The sequence below is a fragment of the Symphodus melops genome (genome assembly GCF_947650265.1).
Source record: "Symphodus melops genome assembly, chromosome: 18".
Taxonomy (NCBI): Eukaryota; Metazoa; Chordata; class Actinopteri; order Labriformes; family Labridae; genus Symphodus; species Symphodus melops.
In genome coordinates, this window is record NC_136708.1 from 13,270,810 (window position 1) to 13,288,966 (window position 18,157).

At 39.9% G+C, this 18,157-nt stretch overlaps 2 protein-coding genes across 6 annotated transcripts in view; one reads left to right on the forward strand and one right to left on the reverse strand.

The window, feature by feature from the left end:
• elmo1 (engulfment and cell motility 1 (ced-12 homolog, C. elegans)) overlaps nucleotides 1-18,157 on the forward strand; it is a 97,676-nt gene that overhangs the window by 12,129 nt on the left and 67,390 nt on the right. Inside the window, exon 1 of one of the 5 annotated variants that reach the window (XM_079368579.1) lies at nucleotides 12,055-12,252. The exons of the other annotated variants lie outside the window; for them this stretch is intronic. The gene's annotated coding sequence lies outside the window, so the exon portion shown is untranslated. Of the gene's footprint in view, nucleotides 1-12,054; nucleotides 12,253-18,157 lie in introns of those variants that run through there. 5 annotated transcript variants of the gene reach the window in all.
• cd164l2 (CD164 sialomucin-like 2) overlaps nucleotides 15,470-18,157 on the reverse strand; it is a 102,379-nt gene continuing 99,691 nt past the window's right edge. Inside the window, exon 7 of the mRNA XM_079368587.1 lies at nucleotides 15,470-15,479. The gene's annotated coding sequence lies outside the window, so the exon portion shown is untranslated. The remainder of the gene's footprint in view (nucleotides 15,480-18,157) is intronic.

The window sequence follows — 18,157 nt, forward strand, 5'->3', positions numbered from 1 at the left end:
AACGTTTTCCTCTCTTTCCACTTGTGTCCACTCTCTTAGCACCATTTAGCTTTCCAGTGATATTTCGAAGAGTTCAATAAGCCCGTTCAGTGCCTGACTTTTTCCTCTGAGTATCTAAACCATTTAGTTCAAGTAGGACGGGTAAAAATAGCTGCAAATCAATCCCAAATGTGCTGGGGCTCTTCGCACATCTCGATCTAGGCTAGCGCAACCCAACAGGGGATAGAGTGACACGGCATTCAGAGCTGAGGCAGAATGACTGGCAGACCAGCACTTTAGAGGAGGGCACGTTTATTAAAAATGCGAGCGGTGGCAGTGGTTCGGGCCTTGACACACTTTAAAAGCCATTAAAGAGGCAGTGGCAGGATTATGGTTTGTTGAGTTATGATGATGACATGACCTTTTGGTTATTATATGCTTCAGTGGAGATGGTAATCCTCTGAGCTATTGAATTTAGCTAAGTGGAAGCCATGTTTCCATTAAGAGATGTATATGATGTGTACAGCAGCAGTTCATACTGGACCAAATTATCGACGGCATAGAAACGTCTCATAGTGTGGTGTGATGATTGCGCAAGAGCAATTGAAAAGAAAGACCTCTCATTCGCTAAGGAGCAATGTGCATGCATCAGCATGTAAGTATCAGTATCTCTTATCTTGATTATAAAAAAGCCCCATCAGTCTGATTATTTTGTAATATTAAAAAGGTGCTAGAGTGAGTTGTGTTAGATCAAGTCTTTGCAGCAGCTTTCTTGAGCAATACTCCGTACCAACAGTAACCCTATTAAAACACGAAGGCTGCATGATTTATATCCAGGGAACACCACAGAGCCTAAAAGCAAATTCCTTATGTCTCCTTTAACTTAAATTACCAAATTGTAAAACTTTTTTTAACAAACTTGAACATCTTTGAACATCCACAAGGGGAAAACTTCAATTAAAACCAATATGCATGTGAGGGAGAAAAAGACAACTAAAAAATAAAGAAATGAAGTCAGGATCTTCAGACATCTTCAGAGAGAAAAACTGTGTTATCCAACATTTCTTAAGAAATATTGAGCTTGTACTTAATAAAAGATTATAAACACAATGTTTAAATGCAGACTTACAGATATATTCTGCATGTCCATAGAATAAAATGTGTTTTTTATTGTAAAAAAAAAAAAAAAGCCTTTAGAAACGTTGCTCTGTAGAAGCTGTGATGTGGTAATGTTGCGTGGCCCATGTTCTGAGGCGCCTTGAAGCCGGTGTCCCGGATTGGACTCCGACCTTCAACACATGTCATTTCTCTCTCTGGTCCTTGTTACAAACTATAACCACCGTCCTTCATGATAAATGTAAAAAAGCAGCTGTGATCAGTGTTTGCGTAGACCTCGTCAGACTTGTAACCCTTTTTCTCACAAGGCCTCAAATTTATCAGAACTCACATTGCATTTCAGTTTCATGGGAAAATCTGCAGTGCCATGGAAATGAATAAATTCTTCTGTAGAATATAAACAGTCTTCCTGTGTGCATCGCTGTGTGGGTTTCCTTGATACGTAATTGTCTGAAAGCGATCCTTGTTGTGTATGTTTGTCTAAACACTGAACAAATCAAAGCCCGGCCTTGGTGGCACAGTCGTTATTTGCAATGGAAATTCCCTGACCTGGGATGCCCAATCCTTCACATCCCATTAAACTGGATGGAGCACATGGCAGACCTGCCAGCAGCACTGTGAGCTGGGAGCGTTAAGCTCCTGTAATGTAACAAAGCAGGTCTAAAAAAGTCCTTTAGTCATCAGAGAACCAGCAGCCTTTTAGTTTAAAAACCTGTTGTCATAACTGTAATGCCTTTTTGTAGTTTTGCAAAGAAGAAAATGTTCAGGGTATCATATACTTCGCTGCTTCGCTTACTTTCTCTGATCTCACTTAAATCTCAGTGTTGCAGAAGTGCTGTGTGAATAGACCTTCAATAAACGTTAGCGAAGCCTATGTGACAATATCCATTGGTTACTGCAGGCTTTTGAAGCCCATCGATGGCAGTCGCCATGCCGGATATGCTCTCAACCACCTTCCCATCAGCTTCACAGCAGGCATGGGCTGGAGCTGAGGTACTTAAGCCTCCTGGCAAACAGCTACACATCATGCTTGTCAGTCAGGTCAGCCTTGCGCCTTATTGTGAATAATTCTTATCATTCGTGAAATCAAAACAGATCAGTTATTCAACTCCCATTCAGTGTGTGCCGATGGAGACATTAGCTAATAAGTTTGTTTAGATTATTTATACCAGGCTGTATGCATGTTCATTACTGCTGGCTTGTTACTTGTGCAGCCAGCCTCAAGTGGAAACTTGGACTGCAGGTTTTTGCACTTTGACATTAGCTTGTATGTTTGGTGAAAACCTCTAACCTGTCCCACTGGCTTCAGCGGCATTTTCTACTGTGTTCTTACATCAGCTCACCCTGACTTAATGCAGAAGAAACTGGATGAAGTCAGAAAGATGCTGCTGTTTGCATTCACACGTACAGCTCCTGCAGTATCAGGAGTTTTTCCCTGTTTTCTGCAGGTGTGAAGCCCTAACACACTGTGAAGCAGGAACCCCCTTCTTTCAAACAGTTTAACCTTTGCGTGACACAATTAACACAGGTATATTAAATGAAAATGGCAGAACAGTCATACAAATTGTAATACTATGAAATAAGGTTATTGGTTTTCTATGGCTGAAAAAAATGGCTTTGATGATTTAGGTACACAAAACTTTGTACTTCTTCACTGAAATACATCAAAAACTACTAAAAACTGTAAAGGTGTGGTGGTTATGGTGTCTATTAGGCCTGGTTGATACACTGTAGAGTCTGTCAGACACATTTTAATTATTGTAGTCAAAGCAATCCAAAACTAGAAATTTGGCAAAGCAAGTTTTAATAGAACACGTTTCAGCTACCAGGCAGATAGAAATTCTTTACACAAGATATTAAAAGCATTTTGTTCAGCGTTTTACAATCTGGCTACGTTGCTCTTTGTCTGTTAATCATTTTCAAAAAAAGGTGTTTTTAAGAAGATTGTCTCCTTGACAAGTTGTTCCATCAAACTGCCTCTGATACAGTGTAAAGTACACTATGAGAAGTAGCTATTATGTAAGTCAAATACAATAACACCATTTATAAGCCCTGAAAAAATCCACAAATGTTTCATCCTCTCCAAAACGGTCGCCTACACAGCAGTCACGGCTACCAGTAGCTGCTTTTGAGCCAAAAAGAAGCACTAAACAAAATAAAGTCTCATGATGTGTTTGTAAACAACAACAGTGCAGTGTGCAAACAGAGAGCTAGCAAAATACCAACAAACAGTGATTTCACTTTAACATATCCTCGAACTGTCATCCTTAAAATGAAGGTTGAATTAATCTTAAAAACAAACCACAAAGTACTTTCATGTTGAAATTTAAAGTTTGAGCTCCTGCTAACGACTTGAAGATGCTTGTTTTAAAGTTAGTTGAGTCAAACCATACGAAAATAAGAGAGATTAAAAAAAAAAAAAACATCTATACATGGTTAGTTATAAAAAAAAATATATGAAGTGAAAATCTGGGGATCAACACTGACAGTAATTACCATATTAAGACATGCTGCCCATGCTTCTGAGCAGGAAAGTTATCTATTCTCTGTAAAATGAGTGAAACTAAACCTTTAGCTACAGCATTGTTCTTGCGTAATCCTGCTGCTCTATTCTGAGACTTTCACAAAACTCAGTGCACAGCTCTCTTTGTGGGTTTGTGGGTGTGTGTGTGTGAGTAACTTCCCATGACAGCACTTGCGTGATTGGTTTACAGTTAACAGTAAAATAATGTATTGTCCTTATCTTCTTCATGAACAGTGCTAATCCATTCGAGGAATGGTAGATCCCTGAAGTATTGGGCTGGAGTGGAAAGCTGTAACTTCTGTGTTTTATGAATGAGATGGGGTGTATAAAAAGGCTGTGTTACTGTTGTGGTTATGTGAGCATCTTTTCCAAAATACCTTTTTGTCTGGTTGCTTTTCCCATAGTCTTCGGTGTCATTTTAGGAAGTGGGATTAAGTTGTTTTTAATCTCTCGTTCTGCAGGGTCATTCTCAGTCTAATGAAGCAAACGGATGGTGATACAAATGAGTGTGAATTATAAATAATTTTTACCTGATCATAAAGCAATATATTTGCTGTTTTTGTAAGGTTTTAATTTAAATGATGTAGCATAGTTTGAAGCCAGACTAGGAGGCATGTGCTGGATAAAAGATGGCCAGTGTGACCCCGAGTGTTGAAGAGGAGCTATTGATTTGCCCTTCTGTAATGCTATGATTAGTTACACAATGTGAAAACTGGAGCTGAACATATCTCACAGCCTGTTTTCGTTTCTTCAATGAAATTGAGTCAGTTATTTTGGGAAAAAAATGTGTTTTATGTTTTTATGTTCATGTGGTTGTTTGCCTCCTCTGAAATGCATTCACTTGGAATGAGAGGGTGTGAGAGAGAGAGAGAGAGAGAGAGAGAGAGAGAGAGCGAGCCATGTGTGGATGCTCTCACTGTTCTGCTAGAGTAGTCAAGGTCACTTTTATGATGGAGGCGTTTTGCTGCTTGTGAATGAAGAACGCTGTGCTGGCCCTTCTGATGCTAAGATGCCTCCCGCCTCCTCCAACACACACGCACAAACACACACACACACACACACACACACACACACACACACACACACACACACACACATTTTCAGTCAGACAATGGGACTATGGACCTGTTTCCATGACTGCCCCCTCTGACCAACCAAAAAGCAACATTCATCCCCGCCTCGGTCACATGACCTGGCAGGGTTTTTGTGTGGTCCCTTCCATACATTGTCTCACACAGAAGAATACTGTGAAATATTTCAGGGTGACTTGTTCCTTCAAGCGTGCCCCCAGAGCTTCCAATCATTGTCTGAAGTGATCGTTCAAACTGCTCCCCAATCCTCCCCCTGCTCTGTGCTGCTTTTGAAGAATGGCACTTTGATGTGTTGATGTTCTACATCACAAACTGTTGTATCTGTGCAAACACTGTGTGGTGTTTCCTTCAGCTCTTTTGATTTTGCTGCAGTTTTAATCACTTGTTTGATGTTCATTTATGTTGACTAAAGGACTCAAAGTTTGCTTTTGATGACAAAAAAAGTCTGAGATCCCACATAGGGAAAAACTATCACTATTTTTCTTGCTATTGATTATGAAACACACTTTGAAAACTGATTTTTAAGAATACTTATTGCGCATGGTCAAAATTGTGCATATCTTGACCAGGCCTACAACTAATTTTGGGTAAAAGGTTTACATTTGCACTGGCACATGCTAATAAGGATGTGTCTAAATGTCTAAAGTTATAATGGCCAAAACAAGAGATACAAGTAGAGTACAGGTAGGCATCTTGGGAAATGTAACTTTTTTTTTTTCTTTTTTTTTGCCGATTTGCTGTGTTACAGTTATTGTACTTTGGCAAATAGTGTGTCAAACATTAGAAAGTCTTGACTGAGTTTTTTCCCCATTATTAGCTTAATATCTGGAGTTTTTTACGTTTCAACTGTCCTTCATTGGAAATCCGTGATAAAACATTTGAATGGTCCAAATGGCAATTGTGGAAATAAGTTAAACTACATTTGTCTTTTGTTCTACAGTCTCAATGCTGATTCATATACTTCTCTGCAGTTTAAAGTTTACAACGCATTTTACAGCGATTCCTGTCTGTTTGTTAAAGCATCCAGGCTCCTCTTTTCAGCTGCCTTCTAATGGCCCAGCTATCCAAGTTGATTACACCAAAGACCCCATGGGCCTGCAGCCAGACCAGCCTCTGTGGAGTCTTCTGGGTCAAAATGGCATAGCTGACATTTTTTTATCTCCCTCATTCACATCTCTGGGATAATTAGGGTTTTTATCTGCCTCAGGATTCAATCTGAGGTTCTTAAAAGCCTTTTGGTGAAGCTCAAAATGGATGAGTGGTTGAGTGCTGTGTCTTTCATGATGACTCTATTATAGCAGATCCTTGTTCCTGAAGATCTGAGCCCGTTTACCACTTAAATGGAGGCAAATGTCAATTTGCTGATTGCGCAAGTGAGCATGTGCACAATTTGGCACTTTAGCTTTCGCAAACACAACTAGAATCCAACAATTCCTGATTGAAACAGTTTCTGTTTGTGCAGGAACACTAGAATGTCCACTTTTCAAAGACATCATTGAATCAAGCAGTGTGTAACTCTGTCCTTGTGTGTCCGTCAGAAATACACTGCGGAGAGTGGGTGTATGACCTGCTTCAACTTCTTCCATCAGGGCAGAGAAGCCTGAGAGCAGAAGGTCACACCGTCAGTGACTCAGTACCCCCGTGGGCTCTCTTACACTCGCACGCACAAACATCCGCACATTTTCTATTTTTTTAACTGGCAGTGAAAAGGCTTCCAGGGTAAACACCTAATTGTGCTCCTCTTTTCTGTTTTTAAGCCCTCACAGCCAACCTTGATGCTGACTGATATTGAGTTATGCAACGGAGGGAGGTTGGCATGTTATTTTTAAATCTAAAGCGGAAAGAAATTGTGTTTGAACAGAGCACATAGCCTATTGTGTTTCAGTTAGCCAGGTAATGGAGGCAAAAACTACATGTGTAATGGTCACCTTACATAACACTCTTCATGCATTGTGAGTACAGAGGACTAAAATATACACTCTGACTATTTAATGGAACAGGAAATGTTTCATAAGCACTTAAACATCCCAAAATATCCTAGGTTTGATCGATCAGGTAACCATGATGAATGTAATATGAAACTGTAGCCAGCTAATGGTTGCTTTTCCTTAAACACAGGAAAGCAGGGAAACAGCTTGGCTGGGTATGGTGGAAAACAATTGACAATTAATCTGTTAAACATGCAACTTTTTTTGTCAAGTCTATACAAAACTGAGGAGTAAGAATGTCAGGTTGTGAAGACTGTTGCACTTGGACACGGCAAGGTTTCTAGCCTTGATGCTCCAGCTACAGACACAGCAGAGGGGTAATTCATCTGCATATCTTACTCTTAAAAGTGTGAAAATAAATGTAATTTCCATGATATCACTTTAAGTCCTAAATCCCTTGTTAGTGTTTCTTAAGAGGTGAACATGCAAAGCATCTATAGTTTTAACTTTCATGAATTAGCATGTTAGCAGCATCAGTGTAGCTAAATGTTCAACGTAATGAAGACGAGTATTATGGGAGTGTGTATTGTTGTTACTGTATTTTGTGGACATAAACACTGATTTTGGTAGGTAAAAGATCTTACTCTTTGTAATGTTATCTACAAACACCCAACAATAATCATCATGATCACTAAGCAATGGCTCAATGTGTGGTTATGAATATGATAGATAGATAGATAGATTGATAGATAGATAGATAGATAGATACTTTATTGATCCCGAGGGAAATTCAGGGTGATGATCAACATTTTCAGGGTTTCAGCCACTCTTATCCAAAGACTTGAGAGATGAATGTTCAGAAGCTCACATTATTGAATCAACAACATAAAAAAACATGTAGTAATGTAAAGAAGGGTCCTCTGCTATCATTTAAATAAACAAATAGTAGCCTACATTGTACATGATTTTTTTTTTTTTTTAGCAGTTTGTCACGTCGACTTGATTATGTAAGCCTTTTTTAGTCCTTCTCAGTGTTTTACAGACAGAGGAAAAGAAAAATAGTTTTCCACACTTTGTTTTATGCAATGCTGTTGCTTTGTCAACTTCAGCACAGATGGCGTGAGTATATTTGTAAAAAAAAAAGAAAGGGAAAAAAAAGAGGATTATATAAAATGTTCAAACTTTATTAAAAGTGCTGCACTATTCTGAACCTTTTTATACAATCATCACAGTTAAGGAACAACCCTGAGGATAGACTGTTGTAGTGCTCCGGCAGGTTTACCTAATTTCTGAACTTTAGCGGTGTAAAACTACTGTGAGGCAAAAGAGGAGTGAGCAGCACATCAGCCTGTGTCACCATGCTTGTTATTGTTTTAAACTAATAAGAGAATAGTCGCACAAGCCGTGGGCATGTGGGACCCAACTAACAGTGTAACTACACTTGACATTTCCTGCGGGAAGATAGACCCGGGAGTGTTTGGACCAATTAAGTAGCTGCTGTAGCTTGCATTTAGTGTATTTATTACCTTGCCTCTGTGGGTTTTCCACTGCAGACAGTTAACTCAAAAAACACATACTTAACTTCTTTGTTTTGTGTAGAAAAATAAAGGGAAGTAAAGTCATATACAGTATACACTGTATAGAAAAGCCAATGCTCTCATGAAAGTGTTAAGTACGTACTGTACTTCTCTTAATTGTAATCATGCTTGACAGTATGTTTTGATGGTTTGCTTACTGTCTGTCTAGCATTAGGATATGTGCTGATGCTGTAGATCTGGTTTTAGCTGTTATCACATCTGACCCGTAATAATTACATCACAGGTCATCCCCCAGTTAAACTAATGCAGTTCAGACTTCCTCTTTGGTCTCTCCCAGCAGGAAGTCTGCCTCCTTCCAGTGTTCTACTCATTGCGGAAATGATGGGTCTCTGTTTTTCCGCAGGCTAATAGTTTGTGTTTGTTGGTTTGTCTAAAGATGACTAGCATATGTTAACTTAGCAGCCTGCCTCAGGCAACAGTGATCACGGGCGAGGGAAGATGTTCTGTTTGAGAGCTTGTGTTCGTGACAGCAGGATGTTGTGTGATCGTACACCTTCTTGTGTGTGAGGTGTTGTTTGTTAGGTGATGTGCTGTTTGAAGACCAAAACATGGCCCAGCTTTCTCGTTGTTTACAACAACCATATGATATGTCCAATTCTTGATCATAACTAGGTCTACTGGAGTTTGAGTAATGCTTTTACTCCTCTTCAAGTGAAATGAATTTGGATGTGGTTTTGAATAATATATGATACCCTGTGGTGTGGTGGAATTATCTTTGCTTTACAACCTCCTCTTCAAGCAAACTGTGGAAATTCATTTTGTTTCAAAAGTGAAAAAAGAAAATCTGTGAATAAAAAAAAAAAGGAGTTATGAAACACCCATCGACTGATTGACGTCAACACCTGTCTGATATTATTATTCATCATCTGCACTGACATTTTACTTTTTGGGGTTTCAGCTGATGCTCTCATCCAGAGCCATTAAGAGATGAGCATAACCATAAGCTCTGGTTTTTTGTTTGTGAAACAACATTAAAAAACCCCAACATGTAGTAATGTAAAACAGGGTCAGAGGCTTCGCTGGCTAATCATAGTCAAACAAATAGATAAAACATTTTAGAACTAGGAGGCTTTATTTCAGATGAAATGCTGGTTTTTAACTTTGAGAAGAAATAGGGTTCATAAAAATGAATCCCTTTTAAAACGTATAATGATTGGGGTGTAACAGTATTTGTGTTTGCACCTGGACCATCATGGCTCAATGTCTGTTGTTATCTGAAGAATGTCCTCTGAGTTGAGAAAAACGGGGCAATCACACGTGGCAGTATTCACACTCCAATCCAGGTGGGGATAATGTTTGTAATTGCTGCGAAGAAGAAGCAGACACAATGAACACGCATGAAGAAGAATATACGGTAGCAAGATGACGCGGCAGAGCTAGGAGACCTTCGTCTGCTTCTTAAAATCCTCTGTGTGGGTACACAGTGCTGCATGTCATTGAAAATAGCATCATCCAGATATGCTAATCCCTGAAGCTAGTAAAAAGGAAACTGGAGTCCCAACAACTCTACTGCTCTTTAAAAGGCGTCAAGATGTGACAGCATTTCTCTACCTTTTTAGTGTTATGTGAGTATGGGCGCATACGCAGTGGTAGAAGACCTTAGCTTCAAGTGTCTATTAAAAGCGTTCAAGCATCGTAACCATAGCCCAACCCATGGTAAGCCAAGCTGTGTAAAGTTATTCATTTCTTTATTTCTTTTTCTTTTGCATTGTTTTGTTTTGTGTTCCATGTTTTTTTTTTTTGTCTCATGCGAAATAGACAACAGGCTTCACCAACTATCATAGGTAGTTCTAAAGAACAGTAGATGGAAAAAATTGTTACATGCACCACCTAGAATAATGCATCGTATATCAAACTGTGACCCCAAACCTGAGGTAGAGTGTGAACCAAACCACGACCTATGTCAATCATTACCCCTCCAAAATACGGCCAAAGAACGGGTTTATACAAGCTGAGTAAATCTTAAGAATACAAGTAACATGTCTTGAAAAACAATGTGCTGATAAGGACATTAACTTTTGAGACCAAAAACCTTTTTGTACCAGGCTATAAAACGTGTTCTGTTCAGCTGCCGAATCTGACATTTTGATATGGAGTATGTTTTTCCTTGTCTTTTGGAGGCAGCATCAAGCAGAAATGTTTTGCATATGTGTCTGCCAAACACTTATCAACACAATTGGTCTTGCATACTAGGCCCAAATACCTCTACCAACCCAGCCAGACAGTCCGTTTAAGGTTACACGTTAACAGCACAATGTCATAAATAGGTCTAAAAGGGACTTGATATGAAAAAACAACAAACAGCAGCCTTACACTTGTGGGACTAAAGGGTGGCTGTGAGCACTTGGCTGTTTGATCCTAGATCATGAAGAAGAACAGCTGTGTTGAGCTTGAATTACCGTAAATCTTCTTACAGTAAAGGGCCAACGGTTTCCTGCAAAACATCTGGAAACATCTCAAAACAGATACAGAATATGGTACCACTGCACGATGATAGTTTATTAAAACATCGATACAAGCTGGTATGATGCGGCCTCCTCTGAGGGGGATTTGAAAGGTGCGGCAGCATACAGCACCCTTAATGTCTCAGTCTTGCTGAGAGAAAGCACAGAGGCATGCTGTTTATAAGGGAGCTGAGATAGTTTGGAGAGATCATTAAAACTTTGACATGGTAGAGTCGTGAGTGAGCCCTCTGACTCAGCAGACTCTCGTTCCCTGACAGACACTTGCGTTTTAAATCATAGATATTCTTAGCTGCCTTGCAAGAAAAAAATTAGCGACAAAGGTCCTCTTAACTGTTTTCACTTCCTCAGGCACAAAAAAAGCATCCCCACATAACTCTTCTTTGTCTCATTTACTCAGATAAACATATGACAAAAACTCTCTTTACAGGGTTGTTTTGATTTGACTGGTTTCTTAAATAAAATGTTTTCCCATTTAAGTGCTCTAAGAGAGTTTAAATCAGAACGCAAAGTCCCCAAAGTCTGCATTTACGAGGATCCTGCGAACCAGAGTTGACCTCAGCCTGGGTGGAGTAAACATCTGTTTTTTTTTGTGTGTGTCCCAGTTGCACAGACGGCCCGTTGAGCTCCCAGTTTGAAATGAAGATGTCATCGCTCTGCTTGGACAGTTAAATGTTTCATTTTGGGCACTTAGCCTCGTAGCTCATGAGTCTTTTGTGGCAATGTAAACCATGTGACTCCATGTTGGCACTGGTTATAGACCGCTCTGCCTCTGTTGCATCAGTGGGAGAAGTGAAAGCGTGTGCTATGTTTGTCTATTCACATTCTGGCTGTCAGTGGACAGCAATGTTGAATGCCAGATAAAATAAAAATTGGCTGTAGCAGCACTGACGCTTGGATTTCTGTATTTTTGAAGAAATTTAAAGGTTTATCATTTATTTTAACATTTTGTAAAATAAATAAATAAAGTTAAATGTATTTTCTTGCAGAGAATAAGATGAGAAGATAGACACCACTTTCATATTGGGCCAGGTATTAGGTAAAAGTCATAAACCTGTTTAGCTTAGTTTAGACAGAAATGGGGGAAGTAGTCTGGTCCTGTCCAAAAGTTAACAAATCCACCTGCATCATTTCTTAACAACATATTTAATCTTCTTCTCAAAGAAAAACATTCAGTGCGAAAAACATGTTGGGGGATTGTTAATCTCGACTCAACACTACTAGTACTCGGCTTCGGCTCGCTGTCATCCTGTCTTTGAATTTTACCGCTTTTTTCTGTGACAAACCTGTTTCCTCTTTTCTCTACAAACGCCTACTTCCTCCTTCTGTGCGTCTCCCTCAGCAATCTCTTGGTCGTTTCAGTTTTTGCCTAAGACGCAGCACTGCACAAACTGTTGTGAAGTCTTCATCTATGGATTATGATGCTGAAGGCACTTTGCCTGTAGACAGATACTCAGACTAGAGTTGTTGGAAAAAAGAGCTTCCTTTTCGTTCTAATTTAAGCTGGTTGACTCAGAGAAGAACAAACTACAGAGCCTGTTGGTTCTTTTCTGGGTGAGTCGTCTCATCTTAACACTGTTTTTTCCTCTACACGCGACACAGGATGCAGAAGGCCTCAGGGTGCGGCTCTGTGTGCCCTCCTGCCTCCCCTCCAGTGTGTCACCAAGTGGGTAAAACATTGTGGTTAGATGTTAGCAGTCTGGAGCAGTGAGTGTCTCGGTACATGCTTGTAGGCTGATTCAAGATGGGACTCTGTTGTTTTTTTAACCAGTGAAGAATGGAAATAGCAAAGGACGGATGTGTTTGAGGGCAGTTGTGGCCTCATGGTTTGGGGGTGACATCGACTTGTGGTGCGATGAAAATATTTTTTATTTACTTTAGAAGGAGCATTATTATACAGCTGATAAATCTGCTGCTTCCAAACTTATTTTTTTGGGGAGATTACTTAATTCCTTCACAAAACACAATATGGATTAGTTAAGTGCCTGTATTTTGACCTTATCGTATTTTTTCCAAGTGTCTCTCTTTTCCCATGTTTCAATTAAATGGGTTTGGAGACTGCTACCCAAGCCCCTTTAATTGTCTCTGACTCTCTTGTGTGCATGAAATTGCATGCTTGCTCTGCTCGCAAAATGCTGTTTTTGCTGGTCTTATACCTTGTTCAGCATTACTCTGTAGCGCCATGCTTCACTCACTCTCCGTGAGCACATTTATGGATCCAGACTAAATCACAGTTGATCCAGCTGAATGCTGCGTGAGGAAAAAGAGTCGACTTGTTGTCCTCTAAACGGCCTCATGCCTCTGTCGGAGTTGGGTTTGCTAAGGTTGACAGTTGTTACAAGCTGCAGGTACCAGCGTTTGACAGGATATCCTGGTTGCAGCAGTTCAGTGACAACCAGAGGCGTGCAGGCTCTTCGAATGTCACCCAGAGTCGCCAGCGAGCAAGCTAAATCAAAGACGTTTCCCTCCTAAAAACTATGTTCAAGTGAAGTCCTCCTCTGTCTGTGGGGAACATTTATTGTCTGAGAGTTTTCTTGGTTTCTATGTGTGTCAACTCTTTAAGAGCAGACGACACTTCCTCCTTTGGTTGAGTCGTGAAGCTGTATTTCAAAACCCTGACCCCTGCCTTCCCCCTTTTCCCTTTGTCCTTCTCCTTTATTTGTAGCTGATCTGACAGCCTTTTGTCTTAGAGCCAGCTGCTTTTCCTGTGGGCTGGCTGTTGTGTGTGTCTCTTTGTGTACATGTCTGGTAAGGATTGGGCATAACATAGTTGCATTTTTAAGATTCTCAGTTTTAATGTGGTGTTGTGCTCTTGGGACAATGGTGTGTTCCTGTTTTTAATTTTCAGTTTTTCCCAACCAAAGGAATCTATTCTAAAGGTTAATGTACTTCTACAGTTTCCACGGAGGAAGTGGAAATATCGTGGAGTAGATTTAGGAAATTATCCAAACCAAAATTCCAGCATAATAAATCAACTCAACTTTAATACCTGAACCTGGGTTGGGATGAACGGCCCTGTTAAATAGATCACAGTTGTACAGACATTAGATATAATGTAGCTAATATATGGTTAGAATGAGAAATGGATAAAGAGTTTAAGATTTCATCTTTGGCCATTGCAACATGTTTCACTTCTAACTCCACAACTAAGACTTCTAGTGTGTGCCCCAAATCTTCAATGTATGACACTGGATCTGAAAGCATTCATGCAGGGCTCCAAGTTGCAATAAGGAATAATGTGTTTGTACAAAACATTCCAAATAAAGTGTTGGAGAGAATAAATTAGAAAAAGCAGGTCAGATTATTTAAAAAAGAAAAAGAAAAAACTTGCTGAGAAACATTTAGCTTTGAATGACTTCTGTCAACTCAAAAACAATCTTAACTTGGTTAATTTGGTCAATTTGGTTTTGTTGAGGCATCAGAACATTTGCTTTAGATTGAGGAAGGGGATCCTTGCTTCAGTCTAAATGAAGCCTCGACTGAACACACAAACCTGTGTCCACGTTGTGTCAGGGCTAAATAACACTGCTGGGTGTGGTCAGAGTTGAAACCAGCTTGAAACTTTGAACTTAAGAGGGCAATAAATCCCTACTTCAATATTGGTGTTTAGTTACTTGTGTGTGTGTTTTTTTAAATGCACACACCTTTCCTTAAGGGGTGTAACATGACCATCCTGTGGCCAGTGTGTGTGTGTGCGTGTGTGTGGTTTGTTGGTGTGAGAAGGCATCATGCTCGAAGCAACAATAACTCAGTCCTTTTCTCACATCTTCCTCTGTGTCGTTGGCTTTTGTCTGAGCTCACAGATAAAGGATTGTGCTCTTCTTGTAGTCTCTAAAACACAACCCCACACACACACACACACACACACACACACACACACACACACACACACACACACACACACACACACACACACACACACACAAACACACACAAGCCCCTGTGGCGAGGCGGGCTCTTTGTAGAGTCATCAAATGAAGAGCTAGAAGGGGTCCTTTTGAAATCCATCCAGTGCATAGGTTAACACAAATACACCCGTGCACGCACACACGCACGCACGCGCACACACACACACACACACACACACACACACACACACACACACACACACACACACACACACACACACACACACACAGAGTTGTCTACACAATAGTTGAAGCAGAACTTTACACTCTGTACACTCTCACACTCAATATGCACATCAAACTGTTAACTTGATGTCACACACTCACTCTAAGCACATGAGAGCTTTAGCAGCCGGATGTGGAAGTTTAAGAGGATTAATTTTCAGTCCAAGAGAAGTGTTTTGATTGACAGGCTGGTGTTGTGCTTCTGCACGCGTCTTAGCGTGTGCGTAAAAGAAGCTAAGAAGGATTTTTATTTTTATTTTTTTAATGGTTAGCATGGTTTTTTTTTTTCCAAATTGGATTATTTCCTGATGCTTTTTACGACAATAATAGATTGAAATGTTTTGAAACCAAAACAATTTCAGACTGCAAATGGGAATAAATCTGTTTTAGGGTAGTCAGAGTGAGTCAGCCTTTCTTGAGTAGCTGTTGGACTGTGTCATGTGTGAAACAAGCATGAAGATCAAGATAGTTACATATGAGGTCTACTACAGGAGGTTGAGGTTTCCCAATAAAAGAAGCTTGTCAGCAGCAGAGATAGATGGCGTTGAATCAGCAGCTTACTGAAGAAGAAAGTTAGAGCTAAAAGATTACAATGATCACAGTTTAAAACAAAATTAAATAAAAAATGCAACGTTAGACTTTACACTTCTTCCCCTTCTTTTCAAGCCTCCAGTCTCAATCTGTTCGTCTTCTCTCTCTTACCCTCTCTCTTTGCCACTGAGCCCTGAAAAAGTTCAAATTAAAACTTATTTCAAAGTGTTAGAAAATTCTTAAACACAGCAAACAAGTATCTTTTTTTTTACCTCATTATTACAATTCTTGACAGCTGTGAGGTACAATTAAGTTGCAATTATTTTTTTTAGCAGAGTTGGTGGGAGAAAGGAGCTTAATGCCACGAAGTGAATCATTAACTTCATGATACATCATTTAATTTGTTGTAATACCAGCTTTCTTTGGCTAATTCGTGGACAGGTTGTTCTTGGTTTGTAGGAGGGATAGGAATCTGAAATCTAGTACCAGTTTCTCATTCCCCAGTCCATTGGTACTGGGGAATGCATCTACTCTGCTTGAATTCTGCAACAAGTAGTCTATGTGTAGAAGCGTTTCAAAGCGTGGTGTCACTTCACTAAGAAAGCTAATACTGTAGCAGTTTAGTCTCTAAACTGATGTTGATATTTTGTCAAACCTCTTGTTATGTTTATATAAATGCCATGGAGGCAGGCTAAACAGATCTGACGAAGAAAACTGAAAGTTGGAACCAACTGGTGTAAACCTCTTTATCAAAACAGTTGTTGACTCTAAAATGGTTTGCCTTTTTGAACGAATCAATAAAGAAAAATGCATCAAGGGGATTACAAAATTAAAGAAAAAAAAACAAATGATAGAAATGGTGGTGTCATAAAAATGAAATCTAATGTTTTTTTCTTGGAATTGTAAAGTTTGACTCTCTTGACACTTCTTGATACACTGCTGCATGTCTTTCTTTTAGCGTCAATCGTCCATGTGAACTGTCTGTGTCTGTCTTCCTTTAGTCTTATTACCTCCTTCTCTGTCTCCTCATGTTCACTTCTATTTCTCACCTTCCTCTCTCTTTTTTTCCCTCCCTCCCTCATCCCTTGGCAGACTATGAGACCCTCACATTACACATCCTGAATTATTGAGGTGAAACCTGGCACTTTTCTGCTGCCCAAACAAATCACAGGCCTCCTCTCTTCCTCTGTTTTCCCTCCTCTCACCCTCTCTCTCTCTCTCTCTCTCTCTCTCTCTCTCTCCCGTCTTCTTATTGATGCTTTCGTTCTTTAAGTTTCAACTTCTGGCTGCAGATCAGATCACAAGTTCCTGTGGGTAACATGAAAAAAAAAATCTCTTTTGGAGCTATTCCTGAGGAATTCTGGCCACTGTGAACCCAGCGGCACATGCCTCTCTGGTTACAGCAGGTGTGCGAGCACTTGAAGACGGATTAACTGCACACATACACACACACACACTCGCAGATTACAATGCCTTCCTGGAACAGAGCCCAGTTAACCTATAGAGGTTTGATGGTCTTCACGGTATACAAAAAATAAGTGCAAATAAACTAATGGAAGATTGTAAATGTGCTTTGAAAGAGATAAGAACACAGATAGTCAGTTCTGTTGCATACTTTTTTTGGGGGGGACGGTTCTAATTTCTTCTAATATTCTGGGAGGGGGGGGGAAACAACACTGTATGGAAAAGTAGAAGAGTCATAAAAAGCATGAACAAGTCCGATGCGGTGGAGAAAATAAAACAAAAAAAACAGGAATGAAGGAAGCAAGGATGAAGAACGGAAGGGATCCTGCAAGAAAAAAAGAAATGAAACTTTGCTAAGTCCTGTTAGCTTGTTGAACCTTCTCGAAGAGAGAGAAATAAATACTCAATTCACTAAACCAGATTTGTAGCAAATCACCTGCTCTGACATGATGACCTTTGATAGCAGCAAGCCTAATAACAAGTTGTTCTAAAAAGAAAAAAAGCATGATGATCAAATGAATGTTAGACCGTTTGTGCTGCTGATGTGGACCCTTGTGTCTCTCAATTACCTTCAAGCCCATTTTCAAGGGATTTACCGTGCCTGTCAGCAGTGAGATAGGTGTGTATTCTGGTGTGTTTGATTGCATCCAATCAATAAGCCTCAAGGCCGGCCTTCTGTGAGTCACCTGGAGTTCTCGGAAGACGATAAGATGCTGGAAAAAAAAGACACACAAAGACACAACCATGAACACAAAGCGGTGACTCTGCAACATCCCTGTTATGAAGTGTGAGGGTGCATCCCTTGAGCTGTTTTGCCCATTTGAAACCAACTTTGGTGCACTTTGTCAGGTAATTTGTGTGGTTTGAGTAGATGTGAATGCTCAAACAAACTCTGGTGCTGTCCAAAGAACTGAACTCTGCTCGGCTTAAATACTGGGGTCTTGGTTCACTTCCAAGTGCACCACAGTTCGGTAGAATTTGATCCGAACCAAACAAGGGAAGTAACCCAAAAAGCAGTGGATTGTGGGTTAAATGTGGCCGTCGTTAAACACTGTCTAATAGGTTGTCGAAGTTCACCCCTGAATCACACAGAGTCCTCTGTAATTCATATGTGATGTTTAAGATACATAAGCAGTTAGGAGGTCAGTCATCGGTTTGATCTTTAAGGTTTGTTCTTTCAAGAGTTGTAATGATATCGATTAAAACAACAAACCTTATCATGCTGTTTGGAAGAAAGTACTTTGCATTTAGCTAAAAGGATGGTTGTGCTTTACTTTTACTTTTTCTGGGTTGAAACTACCCTTACATTTTGCATTTATATGAAGTTAGAG